Genomic DNA, 14403 nt, shown 5'->3' with positions numbered 1-14403 from the left:
GAAGGTCTTTTTTTTTTCTTTAATTTGAGGAGGAACCAGGGTTACAAGATTGAAAGTACAGAAGAACAATTTTCCAAGATGGCATCCAACTTTGGAATTCCCATATAGCCCTGGGTGGGGGGATGGGAAAAGGAAAAAAAAAATACCTTCTTTGATTACTGTTGTTTGCCAGAAGCCCACCATTCTTTCTTTCCTAAACTCGAAAAGGCTATATTTCTCATTTTTCTTGCTGTAACCTGAGCCTTGTGGATTGCCTTGGGTTATGAAAAGCGAGCAAAAGTGGGTACCATGAAGTAGAGCCATCCCCGCCCTGAGAGAGAAAAAACACACACATACACATGCACACTCATGCCTGCACACACATACCGACCGTATCTGTGTGAAAGAGAAATAGAGTCCTGAAGATTTGGGGTTATTTATTGCATCAGTATAAACTTAGCCTATTCTCACTAATATATCTTATTTGAGTAATACTTAAACACAAGGAAATGATAACAATCTGCTATTTAAAATTTCATTGGAATCACAATGTATACAAATGGACAAAAATGCACATTCCCATCAGGCAAATAAGTTAATTCCTATAATGTAGATTTCTACAAATCAATGAAGTAAGTTTATGTTGCTACAGGGTATTATTCCTAGTACTTTTCTATATTAAGAGTAATAAATTGTACTGATTTTTCTTAATGTGAAAATAATGCATGTAAATTAAAAATAATTATGGAATACAAGAAAGCACAAAGAGGAAAATAAAAATAATCTATTGTCCTGCATCCAGACATAACCACTGTTATTATTCGGATACATTTAAGGTCACATTTAGCAAAACGAACATTGGCTGTTATTGGTGTTACACCTCTTTCTGGTTCCTGTACCAAGGACTACAGAGGTGAAAAGACGGCAGAAGCAAAAGCTGTCTGCCTGAATTCTAGCTCTGGCTTGAACACTAACTAGGGAGATCTTGGGAACTGGTTAATAGGCGCTAAGTCCTTTGTTTTGGTTTTGTTTTGTTTTTTGTGGCATTTCTATCTCACAATTCTGTTCCTTTCCGTGAGATTCCAGTTTCATAACCTTTGTTTAACCTTTTATTATTTGGCTCTGAATCAATTCACTAAAAACAATTAGCTAAAAGTTGATTCACCAAAAAATGAGTAATTTCCCAAATGACCATTCACTAAATTTTTAACAGATTAAAAATGAATCTGTAAGAATTTTACTAGTTATATTCAATAATAGATACAGTCAAAAAGGTGTATCTTATCACCAGTAATAAAAATATTGGCACTTTCTGTTTTTCTTCTTTACACATTTTTTAGCTTATAATAATATCTGGTACTCTTTTAATTCATTTTCTGTTTGTCAATCTATCCCGTTTAGCATGACAATTATCATTTTCAAACAGTTCAATACTTTGAAAAATTGCATTTATATTTAACATATTTCTAATGTGTGGCTGCAATCACATAGGGGAATATAGTAATTATTTATGAATATATTTATTTCCTCTTTTGAATGATTGAAATGTTTTATGTTGGAGCTTAGTGTAAACTAATACCAAATGAAATTAGTCCAACTGTCTTTGCTAGTGTCCAAAATTTAGTAACTTTTAACGTGTGAGAGTTTTCCTGGTTATTTCCCTCAAATACTTATGAAACTTAAAATAATTAAATTTAACATTTAAATGAATTTTAAATTTCATATAATTAAATTCAGGTAAAATTTTAAATTTCGTATAATTAAATTCAGGTAAAATTTTAAGTTTGAATTCATATTCACATAATTTAAAATTCAATCATTCAAATTCTTTTAAATTTAAAAAAAATTTTAATTCAGTTGTTCATCAACATTAATTTCACTTCATTTTCATCCAATATTTAATTTAAATACTAAATTAAATTTAGTATTCATTTGATCATTAGAAATATAACATCTAGGCTAATAGGCTATTTTAAGAATAAGAGAATACAATCTAAAAGTGTTTAACCTTTTAAAAATTTCAAAAACTATCCAAAACTTTTCAATACAAAAGGAAATAGTTAAGACAATCCAAGTAAAATGAGAAAATCTTAATTAAGAAGATATTTTATGTATTTTTCAATGTGAACTGCTAACAGATAAGTTGAGACATGTTACAAATTTTAATCAAACTGGCAGCGGTTAGGGGTCCTCCACTGACATGGAGCTCAGGGTAAGACATTTGGAGACTTTTAGAGAGAAAAGGTGGAAGGGAAGTAAGGAAATTGTTGATTGTCTATACTTGAAAGCTTGGTTGGTTATTTGTGATTGGCTGTCCTCAGTGCTTTGATGTTGTAAACTTCAGGCATGTACAGGTTTAGATTTTGTTTGGCCTATGTAGGCCCCAAGGACATTAGAGTCACCTGGGTCTAATGGCCTCCATATTTAATTAGTTTAACATGCTGATCTGTTTTATACTTTTTTGCGTGTATAAGTTTATTTCATGACTTTTTTTGTTAACATTTCAACTCTAGTTAGTATTTAGAAAAAGTGGATTCAATTATTATTAATCTGAATTGAAATTCCTATTAAAACTTGTGGAAACAGCAATTAAAATCATTAGTGCATTATACATTGGGTTAATGGATTCTTTGCTGAATTACTTCTTTGTTTCTTCTGTAGTTACCAACACCCTTAAAGCCAAAATATACCACCAATGACCAACCATCAAACAAAATAAAAAAGAACAATGATAGCAACAGTGAAACTAGATTGGATTGTTTTCAGTTCCTATCTAATAAAACACAATATGGAACAAAATGTTTTGGACCATTTTGATAATCCATCATTTAATTGTGCAGAACTATTTTCCAGTCTCAAGTGGCTTGCCTAATGTGTATATTGTTCTTACTTGGTTTGGAAATTTTACTCATCACACTTATTTAACAGATTTTTGTGTAAGACTCTGTATCAGGTATAGTTCTTGGTGGTTGGAGACATGGGATCTGTTTACCAGGGGCTTGTGGTCAATTGTGGAGATGAAAAAATAAACAAATAACAAAATTGCTCCATAACAAATTTTCTGCTTTAACTGAAGTTGGCTCCAAAGCACTGCAGTTAAACGGTGAAGAAGAGGCAAATATTTTTCCCCAGCAAACTCTTTGAGCTCCCCATTTTCCTCAGATCCTTTGAAGGCACCTTCATTATCACATCCAGGCATTTTGGACATCTTGCTCCCACAGCTTGCTCCTTCCTAGGCATCTTTGTCCTTCTCTTTGACATTCCCTTGTGTGGGATGCTCTTCCTGCTATCCTTCCAATTTGGACTGAATTGTCACTATAGGACAGAGGACCTCCCTGAGGCCCCTGTCTAAATTAGCCAACATCCTATTCTAGTTAATACATCCTTCTTAGATCACTGGGCTCCTTTGCTTCATAATATAGATAATGCTTACCACTACCTATAAGTAACTTGTTTTATTCACTTGTGTACTTACTTATTACCTGTCTTTCCCAGCTAGAATTTAAGCTCCTTTAGGAGAGCGACATTTCCTTGTTCTTATCTATTGTTTCCAGAGATATTGGTCCATAATTGGCATTTTATATTTGTTGGATAATAATTTTTTTCTGTGCATCTATTCATTCATCCATATATTTGCTCATTCATTTAATTAACATTTAGTGAGCACATATTATATGTCAGGCTTTTTTTTTTCCAAGGCATGGGAAATAGGAGTAAACACAAAGGCAAAAATCTCTGCTCTTATTAATGCTGCAGTCCAGAGATGGAGAAACATAAAACCAAGAGACACGATAACATTTAAGATAGTGATAAATGTTATGGAGAAAATATAGGGCGGAGATGAATGGATTTCATGTGGAAGGGGATTGTCATGCTATTTATACCAGTAAAAAAAGGCCTTCAGTAGAACATGACACTTGAGCAAAACCCAGAGGAAATGAAGAAGTTTTCATGGCGATAACAATGTGAAGTACATTGGAAGTTTTAAACAGAAGTTGGGTGATCTGACTCTTATTTTACAAAAATCATTCAGGCTCTCACATTGAATATAGTCTGGAGGGAGGCAGGATCAGGTAGAAGTAAGGAGATCAAGGTAGGAAGTATGTGACACAAGTAAAACCTCGGATGGTGAGTAACTTGTTCTGTGAGTGTTCCACAAGACAAGCAAACATTTCTAGTAAATTTTAACTTGATAAACCAGCAAGGTCTTGACAATACAAGTAGTACGTGATGCCAAATGCCACATGATCACAACAAAGCCGATGGTTCTTGAAATTCACTTTGATGTAAATGTGCTTTGGATTACAAGAATGTTTCTGGAATGAATTATGCTCACAAACCAAGGTTTCACTACTTACTAGGTGTCATTGATTTGGATTAGGATATTAGCAGTATAGGTTAGGAGAAGCAGTCAGATTCTATTTATTTTAAAGTTGCAGCTAATGGAATTTGTTGATAACATAAATGTACAATGTGAAAACAGAAAAGACTTCAGATAACTTTTAGAATTTTGAACTGATCTCTTAGGAGGATGGAATTGCCAGTTATATAGACTGACTAAAGTCTATGGGAAAAACAGGTTTGGGGTAAAGGATGATAATTAGAAATAAGTTTGGAGCATGTTAAGCTTAAAGTGCCTGTAAGACATCCAGGTAGAAAAATAAATATGCAGTTGGATATAGAAATTTGGAATTCATCTATCCATCTTAATATTTGCTGATTACCTATGCTATGTCAGAAGCTGTGATACATGCTGCTAATTACTTATTTGAAAAAAGACACACTCCTTAGAAATTCTCAGTTAAAGGAGAAAAGAGAAACATTAACAGATATTTCCAAAAAGTGGGATAATGGTTTTCATGATGCTTTAGGAATATGTAGAAGTGATATGAGATGTCTTTTTTGGTGTTGGGTTAAGAAATAACTCCTGGAAATACTGAATTGGAGAGCCCTAAAGTTGTGTAAGAGTTAGCTTAAAGATGTGTAAGAGAGGGAATTCAAACGTTCCTTGTTGTTTTTCACAATAGTTATCATATCATTTTACTTCTGAGATTCAGGTAGTTAATTATTATTTTCAAATGGGCAACAAATTTTCAAATCCATTAAAGCAATATTTTAAGTACATCACATCAAGTAAATGTAGTTTTTTCTTGAGACCAGTATCATTCCTTTTCATACTGTCTCTCCCATCCCCATGATACATTCACATAAACTCATTCCAGGATAATGTGTTCCTTTGAAATAAAGCAAAACAAAGAGAAACTGGATTTGACTTTGAGAGTTGTGTTTACAAGGAAATTCTTCAAGACATGATATTTTATACATGTCATGGAATAACTTGCATACATTTACAGAAAGTTATCTTTACACTGCTTTTGACCTCATAATTTTCTAAATAGTTTATTTTTTGTTTGTTTTTATTTATATATATATAATGTTAAAAAAACATTATAACACATGACTGCAGTGGTGTGCCAGATCCTCTTTCAGGATCTGCGTCTCATTTTCCTGGCTCTCAGAAGCACTTTCTTCTCTGCAGTTACCCTGCTGTGAAGGGAGTCTAACCCTCAAGGTTAGCACTGCTCCCTGGGGTCAGCTCCAAAGACTATTTAGTGTCAGAGTACAGAGTTCTGTCTGTGCACCTTGAGTCAAGACACCTCTAAAGAATTGCCTCAGCTCCAGAACTCTCCATAAGGTTGGCTGAAGGCTCTGTTGAAACCATATTAGGGTTTAACTTCTTCTTCAGCTCAACTCTGCTTCCCTCACTCCCTTAAAATTGTTGTTCCTAAAGATGCTATGTAATAAACTTTCTGTAACAAATTTCTGGCTCAGAGTCTACCTCCTGGTAACTGTCTGTGATAAAACAGCATGAATGAGTAGATAAATGTATAATGGCTAATGGGAGAGAATGACCTCTATCATCCAGATCAAAGACCCTGCCAAATATTGCCATTGGTTTTTGAGCTGTTCAGCTGTCTTCTTACATTTTTGACCTAGATTTGGGCATCCTCTTTAAGAAGAACAACTAGAGAGATTCCAAAATAGGAGATAGATGATTTAGGTTATGGAGGACCAAGTAGCCAGTCTCACATACATAAATGATTTAAAGTGGTAGAATTAGCACTAAGAAAATGAAGTCACATTGGACCACAAAGATACAAGGAATGGGGGCACCTGTGTGGCTCAGTCGGTTAAGCATCCGACTTCAGCTCAGGTCATGATCTCACGGTTAGAGGGTTTGAACCCTGTGTTGGGCTCTGTGCTGACAGCTAGCTCAGAGCCTGGAGCTGCTTCAGAATCTGTGTCTCCCTCTCTCTCTCTCTGACCCTCCCCTGCTCACGCTGTCTCTCTCTGTCTCTCAAAAATAAATAAAAAAAATTAAAATAAAAATTTAAAAAACCAAAGATACAAGGAATGGATATTATAAAGTTGCATCTCCTGTTCATTAGCAACAGAGCTGTCTCACAATTAGAAAAATATATTCTGTGAGGTTTTGAATGCACAGGACAAACTGGAATGAAGGTGACCAGAAGACAGAGCTATTGTAGAAGAGATACTTGCACAGCGCTCAGGTTCAGAGAGCTGACAGCCAAGGACTTGTCCTGTTCTGCTTTTGCAACATTATAGTGGTAGGCAAGGGAGAGTCTCAATTTGAAGTGCATATCTAAACAACATGGTGACCTACACAAAAAGAGAAACATGTACACCAAAATATATTAATGTGAAATAAATGGATAGATAATTGGTAGTTGTAGATATGGATACAGATGTTCTATCTATTATAAGACAGCACTATAGCTCTGGTTCATTTATTTTCACTGTTTTAGAGAAGTAAATTGTATGCATGTAGGACAACGTAGTTATCATTTCCCTTGTGGAAAGGCCAAACATTTTTTGTGCTTAGTACACACAGAGTTGCTGTATATATTTTTGTGGATGTCCCTAAATGCACATGGTTAAGATTTCTCTAGGATATATAAATAAGAATGGCATGGCTAGGTCTCAAAGTATGAGAATCATCTCTTTTAATAGAAAATGCCAAATATTTGTCCAAGTCATTGTATCAATATGCACTCCCACCAACAATATGTAGAAAAAGTCAGTTGCCTGAGTTCTGATTTTCTAACAGGGTGTTGGGCATAAAACACACCTCCACAGAGATTTTACATTTCACTGTGCTGATTATTGACAAATTGAGAGTCTCTTCATATGATTATGTAATATCTCTCCTTCCACTTTGAGAAATGTCAATTAGTTGGCCATAGTGTGTGTTTGTGTTGCAAAAAATCTTCCTCTCTAAATAAACCAGCAAACAAACACACAAAAACTACTAAAATCATCTTCTTATTAAAAGGAGTTCTTTACATATTCTAGATCTAATCTTCATTAGTTATATGTGTATAAAATATCTTCCCCTAGTTTGCAGTATGTCTTTAGTTGCTTAATAGGCTTTTGGAGAATTGAAATGTTAATTTTCATACATTCACACTTATTTATCTTTCATGGGTTGCATTTATTAAGTCTTCCCTAAGAAATTATTTTTATTTCAGGATCTTTACAATATATTTTTATATTATTTTGTAATTTTATCTTTATAATTTAGATATTTACATTTTTAATCTAGCTCAATGATTCCTATAAATAGTGTGAGGTAGAGATTCAAATAAGTATTTTTTATGATCAGTGCTTGTTGTGGAAAAATGTATTGAAGATGTTTTTTCCCCAACTACAACAGTGTACCTGGTCATTAACCAACTTCCCCCAAGACTTGGGTCTGTTTCTAACTTGACAGTGTTTTTCTTTCTGCATTGTCTCTCTTCCATTGTCCCCCTATACTGATTACTATAACTTTCCAATAATTCTTGATATTTGGTAATATCTTGACGATTCTTGATGTTTGAAATGTACTGTTTATTCTTTATTCCTGTACTTTGCTCTTGCATATATGTTTTAGAATCATCCTATCATTTAAAAAAAGCCCTATCTGTGTTTTTATTGTAATTGTGTTGAAGCTATAATACATTTGAGGGAAATCACATTTTTTCAACAATTGCATCTGCTTACCTATAAGCATTGTATATGATTCCATTTATTTAAATATTCTCTAATGTCTTCTAACAAAAATCTCTCTCTATTTTTTTCATAAGGGGCTTACAAATCTGTATTTTTTAAAAGAATCATACTTAATTATTTTCAGTTTTGGTCATATAGTTTTTTTATTTTACATTTTTAACATACCTATTCTACAGAAATGCAACTTATTGCATATATTTATTTTATATCCAGCAATTTCCTAAATTATCTTATTGATATTTTCACATCCAAATGTTCTTAGAAATGGTAATCTGGCCATTTTAAAGAAAAGTTTAAAAGCCTTTGAAAAATGGAGGCAAAAAGAAAAATGCTTGAAGATATGTAAGTGCTCCAGCCAACATCATTCCAGTGATGGGAAAAATTTACAATAAAATCCTTATGAATGGATTTTTACAAATCCAGCTTTTGTGTTTTTCACTGGGATGTGTCTACTGCTAAGAAATTGTGTTCTGCCTTGTTCAGATATCAGGTTCTTTTCTTGCTGGAATGATGCTTTGGGGTTTATGATAGATAGAAAAGTAAAATCTAACACCTTTCCACCCCACATCCATCCCTATTTCAAAAGAAACTGCTCTGTTTGATCCTCTTCCTGAAGTTCCTATTGACAGGACATCAATCATTTTATTTGTATACCACTTTTCACAGTGCTAAAAGTGCTTCACAGAACTAGTAACATCCCAGTTCCCAACACAGACCGACAAATTATTTGTTCAAAAGGCAAGCTTATCAAGCCTGCACTGCTTACCTTTCTGTGTGCAGAGCTGTATTGGCTGAATGTGAAATAAGGGTGGAATCTAATGCCCGTGCCATTAGACAGAGGGGCTGTGGAAGTCTCGGCAGTGGCCTCTTGGAAATCCAGGCTGCAGGCTCCTGGGGTCTGGGAGGCCACATGTACCTGCAGGTAAGGAAAGGGACATGTCAGTTTCTCCAGCAGCCTTTCAAAGATAATGCACTGCCAGGAAACCCAAATCTGGGGAATGAAAATTGACATACAGTATTAACCATTCCAGGGGCAGCACTTGGTAACCAAGTTCCAATGGTTAAGGTAATTTTAAATAAAATTGATACAAATGTCATGTATTAGAAGAATGTATAATCATTCCTTTTGAAACCATTCTTCAACATGGCTCCTCTGCTTGGGTGATGTTTATCTTCTCATTCTCTCTATATGAATATCATCTTCTTTTCTCTTCTACCCTATTCTTCCCATGGGACCATTCTTCCCAATTATTAGCATACTTTACTTCAATTTCTAGTAATCAGATTACATGGCATGATTCCTCTCTCTAATACAAATAACCCAACCTAAATGTATGTTTCCTTATATTTTTCCTTTTGAGATAAATTAATATTCACACATGTGTACCTATGCTGTAACAAATATGTATGAGTTTCAATATTAGGCCAGAATAACATGATCATGTGAATTTTTGAATTCTAAATGCTAGCCATGTAATCACAGTGTAACAAAAGTAGCATCACACACACATATACACACACACTTAATAAGGCACATATGAAATGGTTATATTATTATTTATATGTTGTTGTGGAAAATTTCCTTGTCTCATATGCTTATGTTCTTCTGATTAAACACTTGAAAGCAGAGGATGTACATGTTTGTTCTGTAATTTTTTCTTGATACACATAATAAAGATATAAATACAGATGGATATATGTATATATATATCACCATTTTTGAGTGACAGAAATACATAAGAGGTATGATATTTTGTTTGTAATATCCAAATAGTAAAAGAATGTGGCAACTTTAAGTTTGTATATGCTTGTGTATAATATATGTGATGTGTGTACATTTATAGTTATTTGGCAAATGATTATAAACACCAAAATGCACACACAAATTGATAATATACAATCTGTACAATTATTTTATATAATCAAGAAATTAGGCACTTATACCATAAAAACATTATTTCTAAAAATTACACATGGATTTTGTCTCATAATAATATAAAGCTAATTACAAGATTAAGAATTTATCTCAGTAGCTATCAAGAAAAAAACCATGTGTATAATTTATATTTGATTTCTGTGGGATTACTCTTTAGGAAAACAAAATCCAATGGTTTTCACTAAAGAAACATGTTATGGCCTGGAAAAAATATATTTATAGTATCTAACGTGTTCAAATATTTTCCTTTCAACAAATTCTTCTATTAGCACGTACATTTATCGTCATAAAACAACCTTTAAGCCACACTTTACTAAGCCCTAAAGCAGACAAAACTCAAATGCAGATGTGGAATGGAAGCCAAACAGATGCTGAAAAACCCTGTCAATATCCTAAAGGAATCCATTCTCTATCAGAAAGAAACTTAATTTCTACTATAAAGAATTTGATTATGTATTGTTATACAAAATGTGATTAATGTTTTGTGGTGATTAATCAACTGCAAAATATATAATTATGCCATCTGTATTTTTCCAGCTTCTTGTCACTTAAAAATTCTGCAGGGGAGTTGGGAGGTGGGGTATTGAGAACTTGTGGCATTTGGAGGGCTTTAAAGCCACAGGAGACTACTCTGGGGAACAGAATAACTTACAGGCCTGATGCTTATTATAACGGAAAAGGACTAAGATAGTAAACAAAGAGACCCCCAAGGCCCACTGGCTCCCTGCAGAACAGAAGATCCTGATAAGAGAGGCCACACTCTCCCAGACACAGCAAGAATTACCTCCCCCAGAGAAATTGCCATTTGCTCTTCACTCCAAGAACAGGTTACAAACTTCATCTTGACTAGTAATGGCCTCAGTGCCAGGTAAGGGATTTTTCATTTATTTCTAAACATCAATAAAGTAAATATTTTTGCATTCCTGTTACACCACAATCTAGGATCTAAGACTGTGATTAAGGTTTATGGCACGAACCATACTCTTGTCTTTTTAAAAAATGAAAACTGTTAGAGTTATATTTACACATATGTCCCAGTTGGAAAAAGTTTCAATATAGTTGAGAGTTGCTTATTAAAATGAATTTGGCAGAATACCTAGGGTTTTAATGTATTATTTTGACCTAGATAATGCTAGATAATATGTTTTATTGATTTTTTGTTCATTTTACTATTGCTTTGGGGGGAGCATTATGTAGAAACAGCTTAAAATAAGTTCTGCTTCAAATTCCCAGTGGCTTTTAGGAGGAAAGATAGCATTCTACTTGTGTGCTAAAGGGTAGCACAGGGAGATGGAGTAATTTTCTTAAAGCATGCTTCCTTAACCTTGGATATACATCAGAATTACATGGAATTCATTTTTTAAAGGTAAAGTCTGGGCACACATGTAGAGATTCTGCGTTCACTGCTCTGGGGTAGAATCCAAACACTGGTGTTTTTAGATGCTTCCAGATAATTTTCATGTAATGTTCATCCAGGATGGATATTCAATAAGCTAGTGGTTCTTCAGGTGTGGTCCTCATACCACCAGCTCAGCATCAACAAAAACTTGTTAAAAATGTAAATTATCAAACTCCACTGTAGTCCTACTGAATCTGAACTTCCGGACATGAGGTCCAATGGTCGGTAACACAGTAAGTCCTGCAGGTGACTCTGATACACACTCATTGTTCCTCAAACTTTAGCCTGCACTGGAATCCAAATTTCTGATATAGTAGGTTTGGGGTAGGTATTTCTAATGGGTTTCCATGCACTGTTAATGCTATTGGAGTGAGTCCTACACTTTGTGTCTACAGGGTAAAAGTGTTGCAGCCAACATTAGCTGAGACTACCAAGACAATATATTTACAGATGCTTTAGATATGTTCTGTATTACCCTTCTTAATCTAAGAATTACTCTCTTTTTAAAAGACAGCCATTGTACAACCCTTAGTTTCAAACTAGCAGGTTATATTCCACATTATCTCTCCAGCCTCTAGGGCAAAAGCTATGTGTGTGCCGGAGCTCATCTGCCTTGTTCATTCCTGAGTGTAAATTTAGCAGGTTAGCGCTCAGTGAACATTTATGGGATGAAAGAGAAAACAAAAGGATATTTTGATTGAACTCAAGTAAATTCAGTCTAGCAAAAAAAGATTTGATGTAGCCTTTTCAGTATTGTTTTACTTAATTGACAGGCTGTTTTGAAGTAATATTGACTACATGTATTTTGGTTAAAAGATGGAATCTGTCCATCTTTGGCAACTGGCAATAAGCAGATGTCTATTGACTAGATTTTTCGGTTCTGAACCAGTTATCATGAAGCTTAGCAGATATCAGTTTATTTCACCATTGCAGTTACTTCCTGTTCATATGGCCCTAATATCCACCAACTTTTAATCCTCTCAGTCACATAATTATGAATCTGCCATTAGTAACTAACAGAGAGCAATTCACTAACAGGAGAAACCATCTCTTTGCTCAATCTTTCACATGCATATTCTGATCATTATAACAATGTGAATGGAAATATGGAAGACTATGCATGACAGTTTAATTAGGCTGGAGAAGAGATTTTTTTCTTAATTTTTGAGACTGTGGATATAATACACCTATACATCAGCAGAAAATGAGAAGTAATAATCAATTATGGCACATGGTTTGTTGAAGAATAATCTCCTTCTTTCCCTCCTTTACCAAAAGAAAAGGAAGAAAATAATTTGAAGGAATAAAGATGTTGAAAAAAAGGAAGACATGGAGGCAGCTCCTCGATCATATGTTGCTTTCAGTGGGATTTAGATGAAAGCTTCAACTAAACTATTTCATGGAGTTGTGAGCAAGGAGTTGATTGTTTAAGATGTCATCTCCACCTGTGTATAAAAAACAGAACATATTTAGCATATGTTACTGAGATCTCAAAAGATGTCAGATTCCATCAAATTTAGCATATTTCATCAAGATCTCAAAAAAAGACTTTAGATTTTGTCAAATTAGTGAGGGACCATGTGTTCAAGTCGCCAGTTGGCTACCAAAAACAAACAAACAAACAAAAGTCAACAAAAAGCAATATTGCTAAATGTTGATAAACAGCTTAATCGCCCATCAGGGTGACTCAAAAAGAAAACATATTACTTATTTGGAATTTGGAGACAGAAAGACACGGTTAGGAGAAAGAGAAAAAAACTACTATTCACTGATCTAGGCAAAGAACACTTATCGATGACAAAAACAGTAAAATAGAACTACCACCACACAATCTAAATGTATACTCAGTTACCTCAGTGATTATGAAATATAAGATGGCATTTGCTACAGAACAAAGGCAGACATGTTTAGAAATTTTGAAAAAAAGAAAAAGATAAAAAACAGGTTTTATCAATCATAAATTGGGATGGACTTGACTTTGTGCACAAACTTAGTCACTGACCTTTAGAAGCACAACTGTACAAAGGGCTAGAAAGGATATGAAAATCAAGAGTTATCACACACTGTTGGCCTAGTGCTTCCAGTTTCCATGACTTGAGAAAAGTAAATGTCTTTGTAATACCAAAAGCTTGAAAATGTCATTGGGAGAAGAATTTAAAAATTTCACCTACTGAGTGGCACCTGGCTGGCTCAGTCAGAAAAGCATGTGACTCCTGATCTTGGGGTTGTGAGTTTGAGCCCCACACTGAGCATAGGGATTATTAAAAATAAGTAAATATATCATTTTTTCCATATTGTTAAATGAATGAACATGTACTGTATAAGTACAGATTTACTTTGAAAATTTTAATGTTGGGTGAAAAAAGAAAGTTGCAGAATAGTAAGAACAGAATGAGAACATTTATATGAAGCTTAAAGCGAACACTGCATGACTTATGATTACATTGGGATAGGAAATCCTCCAGGCAAAGGTGGAGAATGTATTGAGCAGGGAGTACAGGGGCGCATGGGTGGCCCAGCTGGTTAAGTGACCAACTTTGGCCCAGGTCATGATCTGACCAGTTTGTTGGTTCAAGCCCCTTGTTGGGATCTGTGTTGATAGCTCAGAGCCTGGAGCCTGCTTTGGATTCTACATCTCTCTCTCTATCCCTCTCCCATTCATGCTCTGTTTCTCTCTGTCTCAATAATAAATAAACATAAAAAAAAGAGAGAAGTGAGCACAAAGGTGATTTCAATAAAAATTAACTTGACTAAAAGTGCATGTGGTTTTAATATTCAAATTATTAATTTTAATGCTTAATAATGTCTGGAAGTCCATCAGATCATTCTATTTTTGGAATATTATAATGTTTAAAAAGTTGAAGGAACAGGGGCACCTGGGTGGCTCAGTCGGTTGAGCATATGACTCTTGGTTTCAGCTCAGATCATGGTCTCACAGTTCGTGGGTTCAAGGCCTGCGTGGGTCGCTGGGCTGACAGTGTGGAGCCTTACTCGAAATTCTGTGTTTCCCTTTCTC

The 14403-nt window shown here is 34.5% G+C and overlaps 1 pseudogene; it reads right to left on the bottom strand.

Annotated features, from left to right (window-relative positions):
- The window catches only part of LOC115277399, a 130685-nt pseudogene extending 119031 nt beyond the window's left edge, over positions 1 to 11654 (bottom strand).
- Positions 11655 to 14403: the final 2749 nt, after the last annotated feature.

The sequence above is a fragment of the Suricata suricatta genome, chromosome 14 (genome assembly GCF_006229205.1).
Source record: "Suricata suricatta isolate VVHF042 chromosome 14, meerkat_22Aug2017_6uvM2_HiC, whole genome shotgun sequence".
Classification (NCBI taxonomy): Eukaryota; Metazoa; Chordata; class Mammalia; order Carnivora; family Herpestidae; genus Suricata; species Suricata suricatta.
The sequence above is the reverse complement of the archived record's forward strand: the minus strand, read 5'-3'. Positions and strand labels throughout refer to the sequence as shown.